Here is a 14,651-nt window from a genome sequence, read left to right on the forward strand (position 1 = left end):
TTCGTTTTTTTTTTTTTTGCAAAATTCAAAGTTTTGTAAGGAAATCTTATTCACTAGGAAAAATAAAATTTACATTATTAAACACCTTATATACATTGTTATACATAGTCATACGTTAATTATACATAAATATATAATAATACACACTATCTGAAGGTAATTTTTTTACAATTATCTATGTTGTATAATTATGTATAATCTCTTATACTTGTGTATAATCATGTATAATTCTTTATAGCTATGAGAATACACACAAATATACATGGTTATAATTATGTATAATCTTGTATACTTGTGTATAATCATGTATAATTCTATATAACTATGAGAATACACAGAAATATACATGGTTATACATGATTATACAAAGTATATATAATTATATACAACATATACATCATTCTTCCTCCCTTCAGAAGTCACTAAAAGCGAGAAGAAGAAGAAGAAGAAGAAGAAGAAGAAGAAGAAGAAGAAGAAGAAGAAGAAGAAGAAGAAGAAGAAGAAGAAGGAGGAGCAAGAGGAGGAGGAGGAGGAAAAATTACCAAAAAAAAAAAAAGGAGATTTCATAACTTAGAATAAGAGACAAGAATTAAAAGAAAGAACCACTCAATATTTTCTTTTTCTTCAAACGGGAATAAAAGGATCCTCTAATGTGCTGCTTCGGCGAGCACTGAATCGAAAAGAAAAAGACTACAAAAGATAGATTCGGTGTGGATTTTCAACAATATTATTTTGTGGAAGAGGAAGAGAAAGTGAAAATGGCGTGGGGAGAAAATCTATCTGAAAGAGAATTTGGGAATGGAAAAGTTTTCTCTGCATAAAGAAAAAGAGTGGGGGCGGCAATGTGGCTAATCGGTGAAAATAAATTTTCAACATTATAGAAACTGGGCCATACCGGGTAAGAAGGAAAAATATAGGCCCAATTTTGTTAGAATGTTGGGCCAACTGACAATGAAAGTAATTTTGTCTATTAAAAACCTGCACTATTTGCAAATCTTAAAACATACATATCTCCTTCATTATAAGGTTAAATTGAGTGATTCAAAAGCCTAAATTCATTAGAATTTCACAAGGAATCCATTGGGAGCAGTAAAATGCGTGAACAGTATACCTATAATGAGCAGGTCGAGTTTTCTTCCAATTTTTGAACGGGAAGAAGCTTCTAAGGCGATTTTTAAAGGAGAAAACACCGAGGTAAGTGATTTGATCATTAAAACTCGTTTATGGGTGATTATAGACCATAATCCCAGCCTTTAATTCATGAAAAATAGTAGAAAAATAGGATTTTGGGGCCTGAGATTATGAGACCTTTAGGGGTCGATTTGAGGGGTCAAACGGACTCCGGTTTTGGTGTTCTTTATATGTACGGAATCGGGAGAAGATGAAGAACACTTTTCTGTAAAAATTTCTGAGTTTCGATAAGTGGGCCCGGGTCTCGGGTTTTGTCAATTTCGGAATTTTTGATATTTTTCGATTATTTTCGATTGGGTATTGATCCTATAGCATAATGTGACGTATTCGTTGTGGTTTTGGTCAAATTCGACGCGCGAGGCGGTCAATTTGAGAGGCAAGGGCATAGCGAGCTAGGATTTTGGCCGGCTTGAGGTTAGTAATAGATGTAAATGCTGTGTTGAGGGTTTGAAACCCCAAATTTGCACATTGTAGTGCTATGTTGAGGTGACTTGCACACCGAATAACGGGCGTGGGGTAGGGCACCGTCGGGAATCGTGACTTGGTCCCTCCCGCTTAATAAAATTACTACCTAATTGATTGAAGCTTAGTGAGATTCTTATAAAAATGGATTAATTGTCATAATTTGGCCTCGTGCCAACTGATTGAATCCTTCAGGGATTGGTTTTACTGGTTTCTTACCATATTTTCAGACAATTGAACTCAGTCCTAGTATTTAGTACTGTTTTGCAAACTCAGCCACTTTTTCTCAAAACATGGAACTTAAATAATATTTCTAATGAAGTTGGGGCTGAATATTTATATATTATTGTGCCCGAGGGGCTTATATGATTCTGGGCTGAGTATGGGATCGGGCTGCGCACCGCAGCAGTATTATATTGATATTGATATGAGGCTTAGGGGCCTAATGGATACCACGAGATGACTTGATATTGCGCTTGGGCCGTAAGGGGCCCCTCCCGGAGTCTGCACACCCCTAGTGAGCGCCGTCGATGATAAATAAATGGAGCGGGCTGCACGCCGCAGCGGGTACTAGAGAGTACCGTACTATTTGTTGCATTTCTTAATTGATTGTCATTCATTTACTTATCTGTTGCAGCATCATTATTTTTATTGGTTTATTGAGTTGATATTATCTGGATTGAACTGCTGTAATTATAGCTTACATTGTGCCTATCCAGGATTTCTTACTCTCAGCTTTTATTTATGTTTATTACTCTCTGGGTTGGAAGTACTCACATTACTCCCTGCACCTTGTGTGCAGATCTAGGTGCACCCACTGAGGCTGAGTGAGGATTTCTCTGCCGAACATCATATCTGGGAGCATCAAGGTAGCTGCATGACGTCCGCAGTCCTGATCTTTCCATCTAACCTATTTGCTTTATTTCCGCATTTCCTTAGAGCAATATGTAGTAGGTTGACACCCGTGTATTAGAGGCTCAGACTTGTGATACCGGATTCTTCGGGCTGTGTAGTAGTATTTCTACTTGGGTTTTCCGCATGTTTTAATTCAGAGTTTCAGTATTATGACTTAGTTATTATTTGTGTTAATTGAATTATGAACTGTATAAAAAGGGTTGAGGTTGTTGAATTGGTCGGGCTTGCCTAGCAGTGTGTTGGGCGCCATCACAACCGGGGTTGGGTTCGTGACAGAACCTTTTAGCGTAGAGCCTCTGTAGTTTAAGTATGTAGTAACTGCAAACTCTATCCAATTACACTTTACAAAATTAATTATTTAATTTATAACAATAAACTTACAAAAGTAACAAATTAATATATGTTGAAAAATTAACTCCAATATCGAGCTTGGAACCCATACATAATTATTCAGTCCAATGTAATAATTTTTAATTTAATTCCTTAAAATAACAAAATTCTAAACATGTTGAAATTGACACGCATAATAATTAAGGATAACTTGGTGCTACCGGGCCTCAAATATCGAGCCTGGAACCCATACATAATTATTCAGTCCAATTCAATAATTTTTAATTTAATTCCTTAAACTAACAAAATTCTAAAAATATTAAAATTGACACGCATAATAATTAAGGATAACTCGGTGCTACCGAGCCTCAAAAATCAAGCCTGGAACCCATACATAGTTATTCAGTCCAATTTTAAACATAATTAATTATTTAATTTATTAAGCTAACAAAATTCTAAAAATGTTGAAATTGACACGCATAATAATTGAGGATAACTTGGTGCTACCAGGCCTCAAATATCGAGCCTGGAACCCATACATAATTATTCAGTCCAATTCAATAATTTTTAAATTAATTCCTTAATCTAACAAAATTCTAAAAATGTTGAAATTGACACGCATAATTTTTAAGGATAACTCGGTGCTACCGGGCCTCCAAAATCAAGCCTGGAACCCATACATAATTATTCAGTCCAATTAAACATAATTAATTATTTAATTTATTAAACTAACACACGCAATTAATTTTATTTAAATTATAGTAGACGACATGGCCTTTCCTCCGCCTGCGCATCCTGGACCTGCCGAGGATCAGCTACTAGTGTTGCAGGGCGACCATAGGTCCTCCTTTGTATGGGAGGGAGAGCTATCGATGCAGGCTCTCCGCCCCAGGAGACCTGTTTGTGGGAGTTCATCGTGGAGCATCCTTTCCATGCCCGCGTAGTCGCGCGCCTACAGACTACAGGCTTCTATATGATTTTTGAGCTTGGACGAATGCAGCTTGATTGGTCTCTCATCACGGCCTTGGTAGAGCAGTAGCGACTGGAGACGCATACTTTTCACTTGTCCACTGGAGAGGCCACCATCACGCTGGAGGATGTTCAGGTTTTATACGGGCTGCGCGTAGATGGACGGGCCGTGGTACTGCCCCAGTACATTAGATCCATGACGCGTGCACATTTTTTGGATATGATGGAGGAGTTTAATGGTTATAGACCTCAGGGTGACGCTGGGGGCAGTCGCGTTGCTTTGTCAGCCATTAGAGATCATATGGCGTTTTTGCACCCAGACATTACCGGCGAGATGGAGGATCTCCATATTGAGAGGTACACGCGGTTGGCGCTGCTCCTGCTTTTCGGGTGTGTTTTATTCTCGGACACTTCGGGGAGTAAAGTAAGTATGCGCTTTCTCCATCATCATCAGCAGCTGGATGATTTACCCCAGTACAGCTGGGGTGCTTGTGACGACCCGACCCGTTGTCTCATGAGTTACCGCTCCGTTTTCCCCATTTCTATTTCTTTATGCTTTGTTATTCGTTTTTTATGTGGTCTTGTTGATTGGGTTGAGTTTGGAGTGGTTTCGATAAGAAATGAGACACTTAGTCTCTTTTAAAAAGGCTTAAGTTGGAAAATTCAACCAGACATTGACTTATGAGTTAGAGGGCTCGGATGTGAATTCCGATGGTTCGGTTAGCTCCGGGAGGTGATTTGTGACTTAGGAGTGTGATCGGAAGTGGTTTTGGAGCTCCGGTGTAGAATTAGGCTTGAATTGGCGAAGTTAGTATTTTGGCGATTTTCGATTGATAGGTGAGATTTTGATTCGGGGGTCAGAATGGAATTCTGAGAGTTTCTGTAGCTTTGTTAGGTGATTTGGGATATGTGTGAAAAATTTCAGGTCATTCCGACGTGGTTTGGTTGGGTTTTTTATCGAAAGCGTGTTTCGGAAGTTTTAGAAGAACTTAGGCTTGAATTCGATGTAATTTGATGGTTTTGGCGTTGTTTGAGGTGTTTTGATAATTGGAACAAGTTTGGATGATGTTTTAGGATGTGTTGGTACTTTTGGTTGAGGTCCCTGGGGCCTCGGGGTGAGTTCGGGTGGCTAAACGGAGAGTTTTGGACTTGTGAAATTTTTATTGTTGCTGCTTCTGGTATTTTCGCTTCTGCGGAATTGGGACCGCAGAAGCGGTATCGCAGGAACAGAGGAAGAAGTTGCAGAAGCGGGATTTTGTCCCTTAGTGAAGTTCCGCAGAAGCGGTACCGCAGAACCGAGCAAAGGACCGCAGAAGCGGACGTTTTGGACTTTAGTGGAAGCCGCAGAAGCTGCACGTGGTCCGCAGAAGCGGTCCCTTGACCGCAGAAGCGAAAAATGTGCCTGGGCAGAATGTTAAGTTCTGAAAATGGGAAATGGGACTTCGTTCCCATTTTCCATTTTTTACGATTTGGAGCTCGAATAAGGCGATTTTTCGAGTGATTTTTGGAGAGAACAACGGGGTAAGTGTTCTTAACTCAATTTTGGTTGGATAACTTGAATCTACTACTAGTTTTGGCATTTAATCCGTGAATTTTGTTGGAAAAGTTTAGAAAACCCTCTTAGATAGAATCACGGATTTGAGGCTCAAAATGTGATAGGATTTGGATAATTTTGGTATGGTTAGACTCGTGGGTAGATAAGGAACCCGTTGATGTAAAAATTTCTGAGTTTCGAGACGTGGGCCCGGGGCTCGGGTTTTCGCTAATTTCGAGAATTTTGGTATTGTTTGATTGTTTTGGTTGGGCTTTGTTCCCATAACATATTATGACGTATTCGTTCTGATTTTGGATAGATACGACGCACGTGGAGGCCAATTCGAAGGGCAAAGGCGTTGCGAGCTAAAGAAGTAGCCGGTTTGAGGTGAGTAATGAGTTTAAATGATGTTCTGAGGGTTTGAAACCCCGAATTGCACATCGTAGTGCTATATTGAGGTGAGACACGCGCTGGATGATGAGTGCGGGGTCTTTTACTACTGGGGATTGTGACTTCATCCGTCTCGATTGATGATTTTACTGTATATTTGATTGAAACTGATTTGTTATCATCATGGTTTGGGCTCATTGCCATATTTGGGCTTCGTGCCAATTATTTGAACCCTTCAGGGATTTTTATCACTATTTCCTCACTGTTTTGACTTGTATTTGAACTCAGTCCTGTTGACAATTATTGTTTTACAAACTCAGCCACTTTTATACAGATTTGAAACTCAAATGATATTTTGGGCTGAGAACTACTATTTTACAAGTGCCCGAGGGGCTTATGATGATTTCCGTACTGAGTGAGGCCGAGGGCCATATGTGAGGATATGCTGAGTGATATGAGGCCGAGGGCCTGAGATACTATTTATGCCACGCAGTGGCTTGAGTGATGTGAGGCCGAGTGATATGAGGCCGAGGGCCTGAGATTCTTTATATGCCACGCGGTGGCTTGAGTGATGTGAGGATATGCTGAGTGATGATGCCACGAGGAGGCTTGATATAGCGTTTGGGCCGTAAGGGGGCCCCTCCGGAGTCTGCACACCCACAGTGAGTGCGGGTACCCATTGTTCTGAGTGATTGATACTATGCCCGAGGGACTGATATGAGTGACTGTGAGTTAGCCCGAGGGGCTGATACTATTCTGAGAGTGAGCCCGCGGGGCTGATATTGTTCTGAGAGTGAGCCCGAGGGGCTGATACTGTACTAAGTGACTTATACTGTGCCCGAGGGGCAGATTTCTACCTGTTATTTTGATACTGAGCCCGAGGGGCAGATTTCTACATGTTATTACTTGTCAAATTACCTGTTTTACTTGTTTCAAAAGAGATTTCACTTGATATTTCATTGATTTACTGTTTTAAGTGATTTTACTGCTTCTGTATAGAATGCTTTGTGCCTTTAAGTGTTTTCTTGCTTTCAGCCATTATTTATATTTATTACTCACTGGGTCGGAGTACTCACATTACTCCCTGCACCGTGTGTGCAGATTCTGGTATAGCAGATTTCCATTCCTGAGAGCTGATCCTTCCAGTCCAGGCGGTGTTTTCGGAGACTACGAGGTAGCTGTTGGCGTCCGCAGCCCCCGTGACTCCCTTATCTTATCATTTCCATGTTATTCGAACTATTGTATCGGATTCCGTATTTATTAGACTTGTATCAGGATTTTTAAGTTGCTCATGACTTGTGACACCCCGGTTAGGGCTGTGTTGGGTTGGATTTCTGCATTTTATCTATACTTTACGCTATTTGGTACTATTAAACCATGTTTATACTATATTTGTGTTAACTCACTGTTTTAAAGGACGAATTAGGTTAGACTGGCTGGCCTTGTCTTCACGAGAGGCGCCATCACGACCAGGTTCGGGATTTGGGTCGTGACACTGTTGCTGTTCTCACATACCTGTATAGGAGCATGGGCCCGACATATGTGGTTTTCTGCCCCTCCTACAGGTGACAACATTTTCGAATACTCTGTTCATTACTCCGAATTCTATATTGTGGAAATGACTCATAAATTTTACATCAACCTTTTATCTTAGGTTTGGGCCTAGCAGCGGATCATGCCCTTGCAGCCACCTCTACCACCACTTGTGCCCGGTGAGGCTTATCCGTTTCTCCCTCTAGCTTCTAGGTGGATTCTCCGGCGTGGGAACTACCGAGGGACCGATGCTCATCATAATCTCCCCCTTGTCAGGGATGTGTTAGATATGTTGGTAGACGGACAGGTAAATATGTACCTACACTTGCTTGTTTTAAATTGAGTTGTGTTGCGCGTACTCACTTTTATGTTATTATTTGGTAGTTCATCTGGATGCCATACAGCGTCGAGTTGCTAACTCAGCTGCCCGATTATTTCTCAGTCGACCGACTGCTTTGGAGCACCTCCGTCCCGATGATCTTCTTCGATATGGTTGAGTATCATGCCACAGAGCGTGTGCTTCGCCAGTTTCACCATCCCCAGCCTATACCGAGGGAGCCTGGATGGGAGGCTACACACTATCAGCGGGACGACTGTGCCAGGATGGACCAGCGGTATATGGGATGGCTAGAGCAGCACGTCCATATTTGGGAGGAGCGAGGTTACCGTATTCCTCCACCACCTACATTTACCCAGGAGGCCACTATTCATCTGTATACTTTATGGTACCGCCGTCACACCCGACTGATGATCGGGAACCCCATTCATCTACTTGGCGAGCGCTACAGACCATACGCCGGGAGGTACGAGGCACTGGTATGTTTTGTGGCTTATTAATATCTTATAATTGTGATATAGCGTTATTTAATTAATATTTTAAATGTTTCACAAGCTATTGGGCATCATCACCTCTACCAGTTGGGACAGGAGATGCAGCAGCATGCGGACAATGTTGCACTCGTTGACTATGGCCGGCATGTGGCACAGTTGGCTCGTCGGACCCTGTTTCAGGCGAGAGATGCCGAGAGGTTGGACCACGAGGCTCAGTATGCGGTGCCAGAGGACTACCATCGGAGTAGGGGTGTCCCACGAGGCAGGGGTAGGGCACGAGGGAGGGGTGCCCCACGAGGCAGGGGTGCCCCACGGGGTCGTGCGGGTCGTGGGGGACGGCGAGGAGGTGGTCCCCAGCAAGGGGGTTATGAGGCACTTGTTGGCCCACCTGTTGAGGGACATGATGGGGATTTTGGAGATGAGGCTCTTGGAGATGATCAACCGGGTTATGGACCTTAGGTAGATGAGCCTTCCAGCAGCATGCCGTCGTACAGCCTTCAGCTATCTCTGCCAGCATCGCAGGTCACCCCTGTGAGCACGTGATTTTTGCCCTATATGAATTACTCCCACAAATTCAAAACAAAATAATTTTTTCCATTGTTTGTAATTTTGTGGATTTTTGTGGCATTTTCTGTTATTGTCTGCATATTGTCTGTGCATGTTTATTTTATTTAATTAATGAAAAATATAAAAATATGTTGCATTTAGGATTTAACTTTGCATTTTTAAGAATTAATTAGTAATTATTGGTTTTATAAAATGGAAAATCACAAAAAATAATTTATTTTCACACTTTAATTTTAGCTTTGGGATTTGATAGTTTTCTTTTAAATTTGGTGCTTAATTAATTAGGATAAATTTGATTTTGAGTTTTTAATATAATTTGGTAGGATAATTTTTAGAAAAGTTAGTTTCAGATTTATTTTAATTTGAAAAAAAAAAAGAAAATTGGAAAAAATGAAAAGCAAAGAATAAGAGGTCAGTTGGGCCACATTTAATTAAAATTCTCAGGCCCAAACCCTTTCCTCTCTGAAACCCGTCTGGTCTGGCCCAAACCCGCCCCATTACCCGGCCCCCACCTTTCACCTCCCAAACGACCCCGTTTAGTTAGCCGAATGATCTGGGCCGTCGAGGTTTAGTGATCAAACGGTTAGGAAGCTGGGGTGTGCTAATATAAGAGTGTCCGAATCCAACCCACCCCCCTCTCTCAATCGTCTCTGTCACACCAAAGATCCCCTCAGAACCCTAATAGCCGCCCCAAAATCCCACCACCATTCGGTGGCGGCACAACCTCCTAACACGCTCAAAATAACACCACAGAACCACCTCACTCCCCTCTTTCCAAATCCCCACTTCACTCCCTTTGAATATCACCAGAATCGTTCGAATCTTAAATCACAGATAGGAACCCTAAATTCCAAAAGTCCAAATCGTCGAGTTTTTGAAGATTTACGGTTGAAATCGGCTTTATTCGGGTGTTCTCACTTGAGAACATATGATTAAAGCCCATTTTGGCGAAAATCGAGGGTTCGAGTTTGAATTCGAGACATTGTTCGGGCCGGTCTGTAGGTATTTTTACCTTTCCTTTCCCTTCTTTCATTTTTCTCTTTCTTTGTTTCATTTTAGCTATTAACCTTCATCTTCTCATCTCGTCCCCTCTGTCTTATCGGTTTTTCATTTTTCGTCGAACCTATTCTGGTTATATGCTTTCAATTAAGTTTAGTAGTGCATATTTGTTTTAATTTCCTTGTTTCGTTGGTTTATTTGTTTATTTTGGTTTTTCAATAAATTAAGGTTTGAATTTCCTTAAGAAGTCTTGTTGGGCTCATCAAATTCAGGTCCTTTGATTTGAAATTGGTGTCTGTTAAGCAGAGTCGGGGAAAAGGATTCAACCGGTTTTGACAAGCCCATTTTTGTTTTGAAACTGGACTCTTGGGTCAAATTGACCCATGTCCATTTGGTTTAAGGGTAAATAACAGGGGCATGGGGAGGGGGGTAGTTTTGGGTAATTGCTTAGGGGAATCTTTGTATAACTGATTAGGAAGCTTCTTAGAAGCTGACTGTGGGATTGTTTTGAAACTCTGAAAACTAAATAGGGCTAACTAAGCAAAAATAAAAATTCACAAAGGGACTAAAATGCAAATTTAAAACCTGAAAGATGCCCTACCTTTCTTGCCTATAAAGGCATCCTAAACTTGCCTTTGAAGGCAGACCTTAAGAGCTAAAATTCTAAAAAAATACAAACGGCTGAATTGTTAAAATAATCACTGTTCTATTGAACATTTTCGAAGATTTGTGAAGTTCTGATCCTGAAATGATTGCTGATTTCTGGTATCCAGAGGGATTGAATTTGGGTGTTTAAAGTTTGGGGTGAAGTTGTTTGGGTTTTGTTCAATTGAGATTTTTTCCACTGCTTCATTCTTACTTTTTCTGGTTTGATTTGGTATTGCTGGTGCTGGATCTTGCTACTGCTCTGTTGTTCCCTCACCCCTGTTTTTCTTTTCAATTTCCAGGTACCAAATCTTGAGACTCAACAGTTTGTGGTTTGATTTGCTGAATGGAAAATGAAAAACAGTTCTGAGGCATATCTTAGCTCGTTTCGATAATTCACTCATGATTACTTAGATTTGTTCTTAGCTTAATGTGGTGCACTGTTTGCTTGAGTCTTAGCTTGATAAATAGGTTCTTTTATTGTAGCCAATTTGTAATGTTATGAAATTTGGATAGCAATTTGCTTGGTTGGACTGCTGTAAAAACCTGTTAAAATAGACTACATCGGACATTTCAAGCTATGAAGTTCCCCTTAATTTGTTGTCTCATAACTGGTAGTATATGGGTGCTGCTATGTTCATAAAATTGGATGGTTAATTTACTTGTTTTCCCTAGAATGTGTTGAAGACCTAAAGGTCCTTTGGCAGAATTAGGCTACATTTTGCTCATGTATTTAAATGGTAGAGGAGTCTAAGTGTTGATTATCTATGACTTCAGCTTTTTCTTTCAATGAATTCATGCTGTTTTTGGAAGTCTAGTAATCTGCATGCTAGGTCCTTTTTGAAATTGAGAAAAGCTTGTTTAAATTGTAAATGCTAAGTAGTAGCTAGTTTAAATGATGAAATGGGTTACATATTGTGCTAATTGTTTAAGTTCAAATTGTCATTACGATGTTGGGCTCTCTTGCAATTATTGACATGGAAAGCACTGGATTGAGTTATAATATGGGCCTGACCAAGTTCCGTTTGCTGAGACTGTTTTAATTGGGCCTCACGTTTTGGCCCAGTTGCATCCTTCGCTTGTTGACAACATAGTAATTGGGCGGTTGTCTTTAGTTTGGGCCTCACTTTTGTAACATAACGGCTGGGTTGCCTTAGACCCCGGATCGAAACAATAGTTGGACTCACTCTCTTTTAGTTTGGACTTCAATAAAATCCTTCGTGAACTGTCAGGTTTTCCATATCCTTAATCAAGATCCGTTAAGAATTTGAGGCGAGCCATTCCAATAACATAAACAATTATGGCCTTCCTGGATTAGTATAGAAATCTTAAATTAGAATAAATTGAGGTGCGCCGCGCCAAAATAAAATGACAATTGCGTGGACCTCGTTTTAATTAGCTTTAATTCAACCTTAGAATTCGAGGCGTGCCATTTAGCAAATTTCATGGCCCTCGCAAATTGCAAACGCGTAGTTGCTTTAGGCGCGTATTTTAATAATCTACTTTCCTAAACTCGGGTGCACATTTATGTGACCCAAATTCAAATCTCAACAATGTTCAAATATGTCAAAAACCAAGACGTGTTTTAATAACATTGCAATTTTCTCTAAAAAAATGAATAAAAGCGGTTAAAACTAAAATTTGCACATAGGTTCATAATTGTTTAAAATCAGATAATTAAGCCGAATATAGCAATTGAGCGACTGTGCTAGAACCACGGAACTCGGGAATGCCTAACACCTTCTCCCGAGTTAACAGAATTCCTTACTCAGATTTCTGGTGCGCGGACTGTTAAACAGAGTCATTCTTTTCCTTGATCGGGATTTCAAACTGGTGACTTGGGACACCATAAATCTCCCAAGTGGCGACTCTGAATCTCTTAATAAAATAATCCCATTTCGACTGTCCTTTAATTGGAAAAACTCCCTTTATTATACTTTCCCCAGGGTGTAGTGAAAAAGGAGGTGTGACAACCCCGTCAGGAGCATTGTCGATCACGGGTACATTTGACGGGGATGTAGACCAGTACTTTGCATGCCCATCTACCGCAGTTGAGGATCGGCCCACCCGGGACGTGGATGGCGGGCGCAGGTTGAGTTATGCCTCATCCCCGGCGGTTGATGCGGATCTACCATAGGCGCAGGTATGTTTGTATTACTTTAAAATTTCAATTTTTTTTCTTTTCCTTAATGAGCTGACATTAATTAATTTTTAACTTTCTTATGAAGGCTTCGTCCCAGCCCATCTTTGAGGCCACTACATGCTTTGATGAGCACACCACGGATGCATATACTCAAGAGGCCGACGAGACCACGGTGAGAAAATATTTTTTTACTTAACATATTCATCAAAATATAATTTTTTCACACGCTAAGATTACTACTTCTTTTGTAGGTTGCTGACGGCCCGACGGCCTATTTTTCCGATCCTGCCAGCTGTGGTGTCGATGCTGCTGCACATCCTCATATAAAGAGGCAGCTAGATGACGATGATCCAGATAGTGTACCCGGGCGACAGGGGATGCAACTCAGGCCAGCAGCAGCACTGAAGCACACAGGCTGCGGGACTCACTGATTTACTTATGTTTTTACTTTGTGTAAATAGTGCATTATGTAAATAATGGTAACAATCATCTTTTAACAACAATTCTATTTTAATTGCGTTTGAACAACAATTTTACTTAAACAGTACAACACAAACACAAACCTTGCAAACCTAACACAAAAATAAACAGTAGAATTAAAACCATCACTACACAAAGGATAACTAAAACCATAAAACGCAGTACTATACCACGCTTTAAGTATTAAATTTTTCTGCAATAAAGTAGCTTTATTCACATGGTTTTCATCTTTTTCAGAACGACAAGACAACTCCATAAAACGCAGTACTATACCACGCATTATATATTAAATTTTTCTGCAATAAAGCAGCTTTATTCACATGGTTTTCATCTTTTTCAGAATGACAAGACAACTCCATAAAACGCAGTACTATACCACGCATTATATATTAAATTTTTCTACAATAAAGCAGCTTTATTCACATGATTTTCATCTTTTTCAGAACGACAAGACAACTCCATAAAACGCAGTACTATACCACGCATTATATATTAAATTTTGCCTAAAAATAACGGGCTCATTGTAGTTATTTTGTGTGCTCAAAAATTACTAAAACCAAATATTTCATTAAAAGTAAGATTTTTTTACTAAAAGTAAATATTTCATTAAATGGCTCCACCTCTTCGTCCACCAAAGTGCAACTGTGGAAAAGAATGCTCGATGCAAAATTGTTGGGACGGTGGTGAAGTTGGACGCCGCTACTGGTGCTGTATGAACCAGTTTTACAAGGTTCCCGGTGAACCTATTTGTGATGTTGAGGAATGGGTTGATGAACCATGTTATCAGGAATGCTACAGAGAACAACTGCAGTTTCTTCATAATATGTGTTTACGCCAACGGGAAACACAAAGAGAAAGCGATAGAATTATTGCAGAAATAAGGGCGAAACTGAAGGAGGTGGGAGAAGAAAAATGGAAAGCACAATGGAATTGTGAAGCACAAACGGAACGTAAAGAAAAATATAAATGTGAACTTGCGGAGGTGAAGGAGAAACTGAAAGAGGTAGAAAAAGAAAAAGAACAAATGAAAGAAGGATTTAAGTGGTTGGAGCGGAGAATAAATGGCAATCGGGACTAAACATTAGCATGTATGTGTTTAGTGTATTTTTCATATTTCATGTATTTTTATTATTATGGCCTGTTATGTTTGTGTTTGTGCTGTAGTAATATTTTCCTTGTTTGTTGTACTAAATTTTATTTTAATTGAAGCGGAAGTTAAGTTTAAGTGCTTGTGTTATTATATGAAACTATCAAACCACGCTTTACATATTACATTTTCCTGCAATTAAACAGCTTTTTCTTCACCCATTCCAGATTGTGGAACATAATGTTATTTGATATATATTGCAACATACACAAGTACAAACACGTATTACAAAAAACAATACCAAAACAAAAGACTAGGGGTATCCTTGATAGTTGGGTACATTCGACGAACTTGCACCAGGAGCTGGATTACCACCGCCACGCACACCACCTGAAAGACATTTATGACGGCCGTGTCCTGTTTGCGAGCATATGCCACATTTTACGCGCATAAATGGTGTCAGCAACATCCATTTGGTTCCGTATATGCGTTCTCTTTTGCACTTGCAGCTTGCGCAAATAGTCCTTGTTACATACTATCTTAAAAAGGTTCCGGCGGCAAACTAATGCTCACGC

This window comes from Nicotiana attenuata, chromosome 3 (genome assembly GCF_001879085.1).
Source record: "Nicotiana attenuata strain UT chromosome 3, NIATTr2, whole genome shotgun sequence".
NCBI classification, from domain to species: Eukaryota; Viridiplantae; Streptophyta; class Magnoliopsida; order Solanales; family Solanaceae; genus Nicotiana; species Nicotiana attenuata.